Raw genomic sequence first — 14,658 nt, 5'->3', positions numbered from 1 at the left:
ATGGGTGTACACTTTTGAAGAGGAGAATCACAAATTAAGAAGCAAGTGAATATTTTTTAGCCTCCAAATTTTCATAAGGGAGGGTTGACAAGATCTGGAGAAACTAGAGAAAAGACTAGTAAAATAAAATAAAATGATAAAAAGGAGAAAAGCCTAGTATTTAGTGGAAAGGATCTGTAGATCTTCTAGGTACTGCTGTTTCCGTTTGCATACTGTCACCCAGGACAGCTGAATGTGCTACATTTGCACGCTCTACTGAACGGTGCTGTGTTGAGTAATGACAAGTCAACAAAATAATGTACAAATCCCAGGCAGTTACTGGAACCTACCACCCAGCCTTTTGACATTAGAACATTCTTTTTAGGACTCTGCAGTGACCACGAATCTATCCAAGGCAGCATGAGCTAGAGACGAAAGATAAAAAAAATTCTCTTCCTTATAAGAACTTGTTTTTCAAATGTACCTTTTCCATGGGGATTCAAAATCACCATCCGAAGATGTGGGAAGGGAATCGATGTTTCGTGTGTCTGGAAGACCGAGGGCTGGCTCCAGTTCTGGATTTGCCCAAAGAATGAGGTGGCCCGTGGTTCGTGAATGGGTATTTTGAAATTTCACCTTCTACTCTGATGCATAGCATTTGGTAGTAAGCATTCTCACCATGTCCCAAAACTGCTTGTGAGAGGACAAGCCCACTCCATTCTTGGGCTCCCAGGGTCACATCTGAGCATACTTTATTTATTTTTTTTTTGAAGATTTTATTTATTTATTATTTGAGAGAGGGATTGTGTGCATGGGCCTGCAAGCGAGCATGAGCAGGGGCAAGGGAGGGAGGGAAAGAGAGGGAGAGGGAGAGAATCTCAAGCAGACTCCCCACTGGGTGTCGACCCCTTCCCCCACAACGTGGGGTTTGCTCTCATGACCTTGCGGTCATGACCTGAGCCGAAATCAAGAGTAGGGTGCTCAAGCAACTGAGCTACCCAGGTGCCCCCTGAACAAAGACTTTAGATGTTTGTACAGAAGTAACTGTCTTATTTTTTTTTTTAATATTTTATTTATTTGACAGAGAGAGAGATATCCCAAGTAGGCACAGAAGCAGGCAGAGAGAGAGGAGGAAGCAGGCTCCCTGCCGAGCAGAGAGCCCGATGCGGGGCTCGATTCCAGGACCCTGGGATCATGACCTGAGCTGAAGGCAGAGGCTTAACCCACTGAGCCACCCAGGCGCCCCAGTAACTGTCTTATTTTAAAGGATTCCATTCTGACCGTAGAATAAACTTTCATTCTTATCACCAGTTTAAATCTATTTTTAGTTGACTGGACAACAATTTAGTGATTGTATCTTGTAACTATTCATTTCCCCCTGTGACTTAGGCTTCATATGACTTAAGAGTTCATATGTAGCCTTAAATTTCTTGGAATTGATGCTTTTTGGGTAATAACATCGATTATAGAAATCTCTTAATAATAGACACAGTACCTAACACCAAATTTCCATGGCTTGGTAAAAAAATGGGTAAGTCAGTTTCCACCCTCAACATTTCTTCAGTTTGTTGGAGGGCAGCTTTCTGAATTAAAAGTCCCCTCCAGTTAGCCTGTTGTGAATTCAGAAGTCCACAAGACAAAATCCAACTTTGTGAAGGGATTTGGTCATGCTCTACTCTAAGCTTCCTCTTGGCCCCACTGTGGACCAGACTCAGCTCTGAATCCAGTGCTGGGCTCAAACTGGCCCAGTGCAGCAGCCTTACTAAGTCCTCATTCATTTTTTTTTTTTTTCTCTCTCTGGGCACCATCATGCGCTGACATCACAAGCCCAGGAGGGTGGTCATAATGCTGCCACCCAACAATGAGCTTTTCCTAGAGCCCCTGCAGGGGAAGGATGACGAGAAAGGAGAGAAAATGGGAGGGGGGGTGCTGAGGGGCAAGACCGAGAGAAAGAGAGAGGGGCAAGACCAGGAAGGAAGCAGCCATGCCTAGTCTCATGACAGTCAGTAGGTGGTGGCCAAGCCAACTAAGAACCAGACAACCCGGAGAATGAGGAAGGTCGACCAGCAGGCCAAAGCTCCCGTGAAGAGGGACTCCCCTCTGAAGTTAATGGAAGGTGAAGGGGTTTCCGACAATATGCCCTCCAAGTGGGGGAGACCAGGCTTTCCTTCGGCGGCTGAGGTAAATGTCAGGCAGGGAGCGTGGAGCGCAATGAGGCTTTAAATGCTTCCCCCGTGTTATATGTCAGAATCTCCCCATGTTGGCTTCTCAGGCACAGATCTCACTGGAGAATGGAATTGATGGCTGACATTTGGGGACACAAAAGCCTATGACGAGGCTCTGGGAGTTTTGATTCCATCTTCTGTTAGTTGGTTTGCTCTGGGCTTTTATACAAGCCTCTTCATCTATGAAGTGTCATTGATTGCCTTCTTGTGGAGTCCTTTTAAGAATGCCAAACCTGGCCATAAATGGTCATATTACAAAATTCTAATTTATACAAATGATTTTTTCCCAATATTTTGCCTCATTAACATGGAAAATGCAAGATAAATGCCATTTAGATGCGTGCGCAAGCAACTGACATTGAGCATGTTTTCAGGGAATTCTCCAAGTTCGTGCCCAACCGGAATCTCCAGAGTCTGATTCCCGTTAGAAGGACAAGAGGCAGGAGGGACGGGAATTTCCATTCCCAAACCAGGATCCAAGGAGCCCACAGCACCCTTGTGAAGCAGGTGAAATTTGCCCTTGGCTCCCCGCTCTGGACCCTGCCCTCCTGCCCGCCCTACCCCCTACCAGTTCCCTCCTCTTTCCTTCTTCTGTTCGGCAGAGCAGAGGTATCTGTAGAACCGAGAGTAATTACTCATGCAATAGTAATTAGCAAACATTTAAAGGAAGTTCAATTTCATTGGGATTTTAAGACCATCTTTTTTTTCCTTGCTTTGTTACTGAATTGGGATGGGGTGGGAGTCAGACCGCTCTAAGCAGCCAGTCTCTATAGACAGAGGCTCACACCAGGGCCTCTGGCAGGGAACCTGTGATGGTGGTTCCCAAAGCACTTTTTTCTTCCTGGCTTTCCAGCCCTTCTTTAGTGGGTAGTTGGGGAAACAAATAAGCAATCAGTTTTCCCACAACCAAAGGGGACTTAACTGAGGGGGAGTTATAGGGACGCACATTTCATAGCATGGAGTCAGCCCTGCAGAGATGCTGCTGCTACACCTCATCTTGAACCTGCGTGGTGACTGGTGGTATTATTGCCAGAGCTCTCCATTTACATGGACTTAGAAATGGGTGAATTTGGAAATGTGTTGCCCCTTTATCAATTCTCTATGATGGTCAGCTCCCAATTACAGCTTAACCCTCCAACTGGATATGTAGACTATCATACAAATTGTCTACCTTAATTGTCTTCTGCTGCTCACCCCATGTGGTCTGCCCATCATGGCCAAGTTCAATTTCGTAAAATGGAGATTTCATAATGTGTCAGCCCTTACTTATAAAAGTTTTTGTTGGCTCTTTGGGACCTTAGGATAAAGCACTAACTTCTTAGGTTGCCATTTGAGGCCATGGTGTGTTGGTCTCAGCCTGCCTTTCCTACTAACCACTCAACAAGCCCATAAGGGTATTTTCCCTTTGGCAACCTGCACAGTAAATACCGAACACATTTTGGACTTCACCACTGCCAAATTTTTTACAAGCTTGCTGCTCCACCATCTCTACCCCCAGACCCGACCCCAGATCTCTACTGTACTCATTTCTGTTGGTTGTCATTGACAATCCTTCAAGGTCCAGATCAAAACCACCCTCCCAACTTCCTTTTTTTTTTTTTTTTTTAAAGATTTTATTTATTTATCTGACAGAGATCACAAGTAGGCGGGGAGGCAGGCAGAGAGGGAGGGGAGGAAGCAGGCTCCACACTGAGCAGAGAGCCCCATGCGGGGCTTGATCCCAGGACCCTGGGATCATGACCTGAGCTGAAAGGCAGAGGCTTTAACCCCCTGAGCCACACAGGCTCCTCTCCCAACTTCTTAAATAAAGACTGTATCCTTTTTCTATCTAGAACTCACTGTGCTCTTTCTCCCAGACTCCTTGGGCCTTTGGGTCTTTAGTAATCACTTGATACTAAGAGTGGGTGACGATGTTGAACGAGTGATCCAGTGTTTCAAAACTTCGCCGGAAAATTTATTCAGATTCCACCAGTTTTTCTACCAATTCCTTTTCCTTTCCAGGATTCTCAATGGCATTGAGTTGAGGTCTCCTTCGTCCCCTCCAGTCTGTGACTGTTTCTCAGTCCCCTTTCTTTCACGATCTCAACACTGTTGAAGAGCTGTCCTTTGATTTGGGTTTGTCTAATGTTTTTTCATGATCACACTGCAGTTGTTACGGTATTGAGAAAGAGGCAACTGAGCTGGTGTGCCTCCCCGGTGCTTCCTATGGGGGGTGGGAGGTGTCACTGTGCATCCCCAAGATGTTAGCCTTAATGGTCTAGTTAAGGCCATGTCTGCCAGGACTTTCCACTCTGACTTCCCTTTGTTATTACTAAATGTTTTGAAACCTTGGAAATAGTCTGTTTCTGCTTTTGCCCTTGTGCGCTAACCTCAGCTTCCATCAGTAGATCCTGCCATGATAATTCCTGCTGGTTATGACGGTGATTCTTCCGCCTCCCTCATTCTTTCTCGACTTCTTCATTGGCGTTCTTCAAGGAAGAGTTGCATCTTCATTATTCACTTCTTTATTAGGTTACCATTTATAGCCATATAGATTTATGACTTGTTTTGAGTTATTTGGGTCATCATCTGAAAATGCTATTTTGTTGGACAAGTTCCAACTTTGGCCCTTGGGGGATATCTCAGTTCAGCTCCTGTACTCTTTGAACACGCTTCTCCATCTTCCTTCCTTCCTCTCCTCCTCCTCCCTTTTCCCCTCCCCCTCCTCCTCTCCTCCCCCTCTTCCTCCTTCTTCTTTCTCCTTTTTCTTCTTCTCTTCCCCCCACCTCCTCCTCCTCCTTCTAACTCTTCTGCACTTCTTTACTTTCTGCTACCACTCAGTACCTCTGAGCTCATCTGGTACTTTCCTTGCTTAGGCCCTGGAATCAGTTCTCCAGTGAACCCTGGTTTCCTTTATTGGAAAATAACATTTAAAATCCAAGACCCAGGGGTACCTGGGTGGCTCAGTGGGTTAAAGCCTCTGCCTTCGGCTCAGGTCATGATCCCAGGGTCCTGGGATCGAGCCCCACATTGGGCTCTCTGCTCAGCAGGGAACCTGCTTCCTCCTCTCTCTCTGTCTGCCTCTTTGCCTACTTGTGATCTCTGTCTGCCAAATAAATAAATAAAATCTTAAAAAAATAATAAAATCCAAGACCTGGGTGTGTGTGTGTGTCTGTGTTCACTGCTGCTGGAGTGTCACTGCTTCTAGTCCCTCAGTGAAAAGAAATAAACATATATGTACGTATAGTAACCTATGCATAAGACACACATATATATTGATCGATCTATCATCTATCATCTATCTGTCTACATCTATCTTCTCACCCATCCATCAGTCTCAATCATGAGCTCATATCTGACTCCAGTTCAGACCACAAGATACATTCTAACATCCCCCACCACCACCACCACCACTTTCAGGTAAAATCTTTCTCCAACAGCAAGAAACCTCATTCCTATTATCTGCAATTTATTTACTTATATTTTCGTTTCTGGTATCCCAATAAAGCAGTTTCAATATTATTAATCCATGCCCCTGTGAGAAATTCATGTATCAGCTGGAAGACAGGGTTTGTGTTTGGTCTGTGTAGACGTTAGCCTCATGCTACCCCGTCAAAACACTTGCTGCCAGAGTTAGGTCAGTTGTTTTCTTCTCCATCCTCTTCAGTGTGATTCTGTGATTCGTTTACAATACAGTTAGTTAGACTCACTCCTGCATCATGTTTGACTTTTGAAACTTACCTAGAATGGTGTTCTTTGCACGGTACTGTTCTCTGAGTACTGACCAATGCGTACAGTCCTATATCCACCATCCAGGTTCCTTGCCCGGTAGATTTCTTGTAGACAGTATATAGCTAGGTCGTGCTGTTATATTCAGTCTGACAATCTTATCTTTTCACTGGTGTATTTAAAAGACTTTATTTATTTATTTGATAGATAGAGATCACAAGTAGAGAGGCAGGTAGGGAGAGAGGAGGAAGTAGGCTCCCTGATGAGCAGAGAGCCTGATGCGGGGCTCGATCCCAGGACCCTGAGATCATGACCTGAGCTGAAGGTAGAGGCTTTAACCCACTGAGCCACCCAGGCTCCCCTGATGTGATTTTGATATGGCTGCATTTAAATCCACCATCTGATCAGCTGTTTTCTCTTTGTGCCGTCTGTCCTTTGTTTTTTTTGTTTTCCCTCCTCTTCTGCCTTCACTTATGTTCACTGAACATTTTTTGTGACTCTGTTTTATCTCCTTATTGACTTGTTATTGGTATCTTAAAAATTTTTTAAATTTCTGAAATGCTTGCAATTCACATCTCCAACTGGACTTTCCCTTAAAATAATAGCACTGCATGTGTAGGGCAAGGACCTTGCAACAGCACCTCCCTAAGTGTTCCCTCCCGTCCTCTGTGCTTTCACTTTCACATTAGCGCACAGAACATCGCTACGATGCTTGCGTTAGACCAGGGCTGATACGCCGTGTCACGTGGGCCATATCTTGTTCACCCCCTGCTGTAAAAATGATGTTTTATTGGACAAACTCATGCCCTTTTGTTTACATGTTGTCCATAATTGTTTTTGTGCTATAAGGGCAGAATTTTGCTACAACAGAGATTATGTGACTCGGCAAAGTCTACACGTTACTCTGTCTCTCTTGCATGGTTTCTGATGAGAAGTCTGCTGTCACGCTTTTCTTGTTCCTCTGTGTGATGTGTCTTTTCTCTGGCCCTCTTTGAGATTTTCTCTTTGCCTTAATTCTCAGTAGTTCAAGTGTGACAAGCCTGTGTGCACGTGCATGTTTATATGTGTGTGTTAGTGCTGGTATTCATCCTGCTCGTTTGCTTGGTGTTTTGAGACTCTTGGATCTGCAGTTTGCTGTCTGTCAGCAATTTGGAAAATTCTAGGCCATTATTGTTATTATTTTTTTAATATTTCTTCTGCCCTGCTTTCTCCCTCTTTTCTCTTTCTGGGAATCTATTACATAAATTTTAGACTGTTTGATAAGCTCTTAGATGTCCTGTTCTTTTTTTTCCTCCCTGTCTCATTCTTTTTTTCTCTTTGCATTTTGGTTTAGATAATCCCTAATTAACTTACTTCAGCTTCACTGATTCTTTCCTCACTATGTGGAGTCAACTGATAAGCTCACGGGAGGTGTTCTTCATCTTCATTGGGGTACTTTTCATTTCTAGCATCTTCATTGGAGTCTTACAGTTCCCATCTCTCCTGTGAAATTACACATCTGATCCTGCATAATGTGTACCTTATGCATTAAAGACTTCAACCTATTAATTAGTTAAAAAAAAGTCCCTATCAGGTAGTTCCGACATCCGTGTCTACCTGAGTCTGGGTCTCAGCGATTGCCGTCTGTCTCCTGGGAGTGTGGTGCTTTTTCTTCTTGCCTTCTCATTTGCGTCAATTTTTTTTCCTTAAAAAGTGGACATCTGGGTAGAACTGTAGAAACATAGACAACTTGTTTTTCTCTCCAGAAGGGGACCTGCTTTTCCTCCTGGTAGGCCTACCGTGTGGAGGTGTGAGCTATTGCTCTGTTTACCTTCCTTGCACCAGACCTGTCAAGTTCCTGCTGATACACTTGTGTTTTTTGGTGGGGGTGGCTTTAGCAGAGCAATGTCTGCTTGACTCTCATCTGTAGAACTTTCCCTGGCGCTGAACCTCTGAGAGGGTTCCTCTGCATGTTATTTTTCCTCTCTGTGCTGCTCTTGTTTTCCTCTGGTTCTTGTTCTTGACAGCCTGACCATGTGAGGTTTGGGTAGAAATTTCTGTTCTTTGACGAAGGCCCCAGGGAGGCTAGCTGCCTGCCTGTTCCTGGCCCTTAGAAGCCTGACTTCCTCCTTTCTCCTGTCCCTGTGCAGCAGATCTAATAGCAGCCGTAATTTTGATGTAGTAATGAACGTGTATAATATTTTGCAGTATCTGCCACAACTTTGAGGGGGGCAAGGAAATACTTGTGCTTTTTTTTTTTTTTTGCTGGTGTTGGTGTTGGTCACAGGTCCCGTTACTACTATTGTATTTTGTTTCCAGCATTCATAACAGAAGGATATACTCCTAAATCTGAGTTAGCAGTCAGTGAAATGAAGATTTAATTTTTCCACATTAAGTTCATAGATTGGGGCTTTCTATCCATGGGTCCGTTGGAGTCCCAAATAACCTGACTTTGAGAGAGAATTCACAGGATGAGGGATGGAAGGGAGTAATAGCAACTTGCCCTGTAGCCAGAATCAGGTTCCTGTGCTTCTCTCTGGAATTAGCATGAGCACTCCCCCCCGCCCCGCCCCCAACCACCATACTGTCAGCTTTTGGCTTGGCTCACTGAACAGAAGGTCAGGAAAAGCCTATGTCCTGAGGACAGCTGGGCCAGTGTTGGGGATGCATCATGAAAAAAAAAAAATCTCCTTCTCCCCCAGAAAACCTCTCCACCAAAGAAGAGAAAGAAAATGTTTACCGAATAAGCATCAGACCAGGACGTGAGGTGTATACAGGGTACTGGCTAAGAGACTTCCGTGACAGAAAGAAGTTTCATCCCTTTCTAGAGTCAGGCTGACACACCACACTGCATAGTGTTTTCAAGTTCAACGACTCCTTGTCCTCAAGCAGGAGGGACTGGACAACACCATTTGTCGGCAAACTTCGTCCTAGCTTACCTGTGAATGGAGTGGCCGTCTGTGTTGCAGTTGAAGGCCTCTAGCCAAAGAGAAAATGAAACTTCTAGCATCCCTTAGGATAGGATCTAGTTCCACACCCTGGAGTGAGCATGGCACCTGCCGAAGTTAGATGGTGCCCACCTTCTGAGGAATCCTGGGAGGGAGCCGTGAGGGGTTTACCTTTCAAAGAGATGGTTTCCAGGTCCCCAAACATCGGGAGTTGTACATGAGTTGTACAGGTGCTTCTAGTTGAGGCTTATTCAGTCTTTAAGAAGATTTACTTACATCTCCAAAGGGCAGAGAAGGGATTTCTAATAAGTGTGGTGTCGTAAATGCTCTAAGAAAAGAGGGGGAAGGTCATCTCTCTCCCTTAGTGCACCAGGGAGGACTGGGAGGATTGTGGTTTTTCTCGATTTGGATTGATCTTGCACCAGAAAAGAGCAAACGGGCCACAGCTGGGCGGCGCCTCTCCAAAGACTCGGGGAGGCTGAGGCCTGGAGGAGGGGTAGGGAAGATGCTGAGGACGCGCTCCCACCGAGGCCGCAGGAGGGGTCCCGCCGCTCTACCATCTCCCGTGTTCCTTGCAGGCGCCTGTCATTTTCCTTACGTGAGATATTCACGTTCTGCCTTGGGTGAAATGGAAATTCAATTTAGCTCTCCCGGGTCCAGGGGACATGTGTTTTAATCCAGGAAATTGACTTTCATTCTCCTAAGCGGGTGATTCCTTCCTGTGCTAATTGAATCCGGCCGATCCATTCATCTGTGACTCAGCATGTCCTCTGAGACCTCCCCGTGGGCCCAGCACACACTGGACACCGGAGAAAAGAGGAGAAAACACAAGTCTATTCTCGCACGCAAATTGGGGAGTTGCTCCCACAGTTGCGACACATGACCTGCGAGCTCACCGACCCTCATGCCCCTTTACTGTGGCTTCCGTGTGCTGTTCCTTCCGCCGGCGATGCCCCGGCCTGCAACACGGTTCATCTGTCAAAAGTCTTCTCCCTCCTGAAGGCTCGCACCCAATACTGTGTTTGTTAGCGGGCTCCCAAGGGTTCGTAGTACATACGAATGATAAGAGTTATCATGATCGGTATCAGGCTCACAGAGTGGACTGTGTATATTGTACCAGACATTGCAGCAAGTGCTTTAGGTCGTGTATCCTCTAAACAAACCCATAAGACAGGCATTTGTACCCCAATCTAGTAGAAAAGGAAACCGAGGGTCAGAGAGGTCAAGTGTGCCTTCCCTTAGATCCCGTAACTAGCAAGAAAATCAAAAGCCCGGCTGAGAACCCTTTCTCTGGGTGGCTCCTAGGCCTCTGTGTGGACCCTGCTTCTTCGCTTTTCCACAGCACCGCACTCCTCTTCTGAAAAATCACTTGCTCACTTCAGGTCTGTGATTTCTGGCAGATTTAAGAAGGCCTAGGAGGAAGCCATGGTACCTGGCTCATAGCGCCTATCTTCTCCAGCATTTAACAATGTGTCTGGGGTGCACTGGGTGAAGGAAAAAGGGTTGTGAGCAGAACAGGGAGCTCTGAACCAGGGAGGGACACGTGACCTGAAGGTGGCCATCCCTAGGATGTCAGCGACGTAAGACTGTGTGTAACTGGGTGAGAGGGTGACCTGGGTTGATGGGACTGTTCTCTTGGAATGTTGGAGACGGAGGATCTGCAGGGAATGGTGTGTGGAGGGGAGCGGCGCTCGACAGGCTGTGGGGTGGCCAGACCAATGAAGGACGAGAATCTGGAGTGGGGGGAGCCGAGGAAATGGGCTGGGGTTGAGAGGGGGTGGAGTTATCCCCGGGGGAAGGGACTGAGTACCAGAGAAAACCACCATAGATCAAGGCCCATGTCCCTGACTCCTTTGAATACATCATGCTACACACACACACACACACACACACACACACACACTCTTTGCTTGAGCTGGCTTGTATGGGTTCCATTGTATGGACACTTAGAAGAAATATGTGATATGGTGGCCCTTGGCATGGGGGGCTGGGAGAGGGGAAGATGGGCTTTGAGAGAGACCACAGTGGCCAGGATACAGGCTAAAGGGAAGTGGACTCTGGGAACACTGGTTCTTGGAAGTGCCTGGACCCGGGAATCTGATGGGGAGTTTTGCAACACACTGGTGCTGGGCCTTACCCTGAGAAACTGTGCTTGATCGATGGATGTGGACTATAGTCTGGGCATTGAGAGTTTTGTTGTTGTTGTTGCTGTTGAGAGAGAGAGAAAGAGCAAGCGAGAATGAGCACGGAGTGAACACGAGCGGGGGAGGGGCAGAGCGAAAAGGAGGGAGAGAAGCCTCGAATCCTCAAGCAGTGGAGCAGAGCCCAACTCATGGCTCCATCGCAGGATCCTGAGATCGGGACCTGAGCCGAAAGCAAGAGCTGGACGCTCACCTGACTGAGCTGCCCAGGTGCCCCTGGGCACTGAGAGTTGTGACAGTTTCCCAAGTGATTCTAATATGTGGCACGTCTTGGTGGGAAAGCACGACTTACAATATTAGGGGTGGGTGAAATGTCCAGTTCTGGAATGATTTTGTTTATTGTAAGAACAAGAGATGATGAGCTAGAGGAGTTGAAATCCTCACAGTGTAGAGTTACTTCCCCCCACCAGCCCAGGTTCTAGGTCAATAACCATTAAAGAGGTTGTATTTAGGCTGAAGACAGCAAGCAGGTGCCAGCGTGGATGGCTGTAGGCAAGCAGCCCGCAGCATTTAAATTCTGCACGTTAACAGGTGTTGTAATTTGTTGGCAGATCCAGTCCTTCTCTGCTTCCTGAATTTTTGTTTTTTTTTTAGAGCTGACAAAGGATCGCATTACGAAGGAAACATTGATTTTTATCTTAACTGGTAGCAAAGTTCCATCGGCCAAAAAGCCTAGTAGCTGAGCAAGAACCTTGAGGCTGGCCCAGATCCCACAGCCCTGTAGTAGTCTCCTGGTGTCTTTGCAGGAACCAGATTTTACTGGAGTCAGCTTTCCCCACTGAGGTCAGAGGTAGAATCCCTATGCTTAGCTCTGACGTCCAGGTTGCTGGAAGAGCCCTATCTTCACAACCTCAACTAAGCCTAACCACCTCCCCATCTCCAAATGCCGTCACCTTGGAAATTGGGGCTTCAACATATAAATGGGGGGCGGGGGTCAGGAACCTCACCATGCATTTCTCAGTTAACTCTGAGTATGTTTTCTTTTGGGGTAGATCCAGCTAGAGTCCACTAATATGGCCTCAGCAATGGTTAAAATATTAGAAATTTAGAAACACGAATTACTAGTCATTGTCCCAAGTTCCCTAAGTGGCCTCACTCCTGTCACCTCACGTGTCTTCCCCTTCCCCTCCTGACCTCCATAATCCAGCTGGTCCCGCTCCACTGTGCCCGGTGTCCATTCTGATTGGCAAATGCTCAGGCCATTCCAGATGGGGTGATGATCAGTCTGGGACTGGCAGAGACAACTGTTTACCGAAAGCTTGGGGACAAGCTGGGAAGGGTCAAGCCTATAAAGTAAACTGAGACACACCGATCTGGGGCTCACATTGTAGGACACATCCTCCAAGGTGTGTGGGCTGTTTTGCAGAGTTTAAAAAAAAAAGTAAAGAAACATAATGCAATTTTGTTTATGAAACATGAAATATGAAAATCTACTTGGCTTTATTAAGTCATGATGAATCAGGCAGCGTCCCATCTGCAAGGCGAGAGAGGAGCTCAGAGGTGTGGTATAGAATACAAAGTTTGTATGGAAAGGAGTGTGGGGCAAGAAATTAGCAAAAGAGAAGAAAGGATTGTTTCAGGCCAGGTCAGCTTCCCCTAGGGAGAAGGATAGGAATTCTTTATTTTATTTTATTTTATTTTATTTTATTTTATTTTATTTATCTGACACAGAGAGAGACAGCGAGAGAGGGAACATAAGCAGGGAGAGTGGGAGAGGGAGAAGCAGGCTTCCTGTTGAGCAGGGAGCCGGAGGCAGGGCTCCATCCCAGGACCCTGGGATCATGACCTGAGCTGAAGGCAGCTGTTTATGACTAAGCCACCCAGGTGCCCCGGACAGGGGTTCTTACTGGGTGGATTACCTCATCTTGCTTTATGAGATGGAGAAGTCTGTGTGATAGATCACCTCTTCGGGTCTGACCAGAAAATGCCAGATTTATCAGCTTTGAATTCCACTCCTGGGGACACCTGGTGGCTCAGTCAGCTGAGAGTCTGTCTTTGGCTCGGGTCATGATCCCAGGGTCCTGGGATCAAGTCCCACATGAGGTTCTTTGCTCAGCGGTGAGCCTGCTGCTCCCCCTGCTCGTACTCCCGTTTTCTCTCTCCCCTGTGCTCTCTCTCTGGCAATAAAAAAAAAAAAAAATCTTAAAAAAAAAAAAGATATTATGTGAATTCCACTCCTGAAATTGCAAGAGTTTTCCTCATGGTTTTCTTACTCTGGGGGCAAGGGATTCCTTCACCTTGGGCCGGTGGCTTTTGTTTTAACAACGGAAGCCTGGGTCCTGCAGGCCTAGAGTGCACTGGGAAGAAGAACCCAAGTTCGGGTCCCAGCAAAAATCTCTTTCTTACCTTGCCTGGGTCCTTAAGAACCTTCTCCGGAGGAGAAAGGGTGTCCCAGCATCTCCTAATCCCAGGGGACAGAGGCTGGGAGCTCTGCCGGGGCAGTCATGGACTTGCTGTGGTCTCTCTCACCCCATCGGAGGCCAGCCAGCACCTTCCTTCACCCCTGCACACACCAGACTGCTCCGCATGGGAGGTTCCCACGCCCACAGCTCCGTTCCTCCACACCTGTCCTAGATTAGCCCAGATGAGGGCCTGCGCAGGGCACCAAGGTCGTCAGACCCCTCCTCCTCGGGGCAGGGGCCTTCAGGTCATGGCAGTCCTGGCGTGGGTACTGTGTGTGTGGGGGGGATAGTTCTGTATGTGTGTTGGTGCGATTGGTCCTGATTCCGACCCCAGACCGTGTACTCACTGCGGTCATGTGCCGAGTCTGGTCTGCTCCCGGGGGCAGCTCCCAGCGCTCCTGTCCTAGAGGGAGGCTGGTGTGGGCCCAGCAGTCACTGTTCCAGAGCAGGACCCCTGGGTCAGGCACAGCTCCCTGTGCCCCAAGCCTGGGGGTTTCCTTGCCTCGTGGCCGCATCGTGGACACAGCTCTCGTGTGTCCTTGTCCTCGGCTGCTTGGCGTGTGCTCAGGGAGGATATTCGGGGCTGTCTATTCCACGTAACTGTTAGGGGGAGTTAGGTGGCGTGTCCTCCAAGACCCAGCTGTAGCCCACCATCAGCCCCTCTCCTTTATCTCCCTGGGACTTCTTTTGCTCTCTTGGATGCCTCAGTCCTAATGGACATCCTCTTTCCAGTTTGGGGGTGGGCCTCTGTGCTTTGGTTGCCCCGTTTGTTTCCCAGGCCCAACCTCCTCCTCCTCCTCCTCCTCTCCTTGTGGGGCCCAGTGTCTCCCACACCTTCCTCCCCTCCCCTGAAACTTGCTTTGGTCAGCCCGCTCACCTGCACCCAGGGGACCCACTCTGTCTCTGGCTGCTTTCCGAGCTGCTCTGTCCCCCGCCCTTTGAGGGGGTGAGATGGCACCAGGTTCCCACCTGATTTTCGGGGATCCCCGAGCTGAAGTCACCTACTTCATCAGGGGCCCATGCTGACGAAGGACTGGCTCTGGATCCCGAGGAGATGCCCTCCCTTCCCGAGAGCCCAAGTCATCAATCATCCCTACCAGGGATCAAGGGCAGCCCTCTGGGGGAAAATTCACTGGTTTTTTTTAGTGTCCTTCCTTTCCCTGGGACATTTACAGAGCAGAGCATGGATGCCTCTCCTCGGAGGTGTCAGGAGACC

At 47.6% G+C, this 14,658-nt stretch overlaps 1 protein-coding gene across 4 annotated transcripts in view; it reads left to right on the top strand.

Moving 5' to 3' along the window:
* Positions 1-14,658, top strand: part of LPIN1 (lipin 1) — a 127,478-nt gene that overhangs the window by 42,324 nt on the left and 70,496 nt on the right. Inside the window, exons 1-2 of one of the 4 annotated variants that reach the window (XM_032353282.1) lie at positions 1,877-2,160; positions 2,579-2,711. The exons of 2 other annotated variants lie outside the window; for them this stretch is intronic. The gene's annotated coding sequence lies outside the window, so the exon portion shown is untranslated. Of the gene's footprint in view, positions 1-1,876; positions 2,161-2,578; positions 2,712-10,239; positions 10,420-14,658 lie in introns of those variants that run through there. One more of the 4 variants, XM_032353283.1, reaches the window with a different exon arrangement.

Source organism: Mustela erminea, chromosome 7, assembly GCF_009829155.1.
Source record: "Mustela erminea isolate mMusErm1 chromosome 7, mMusErm1.Pri, whole genome shotgun sequence".
Lineage (NCBI taxonomy): Eukaryota > Metazoa > Chordata > Mammalia > Carnivora > Mustelidae > Mustela > Mustela erminea.
The sequence above is the reverse complement of the archived record's forward strand: the minus strand, read 5'-3'. Positions and strand labels throughout refer to the sequence as shown.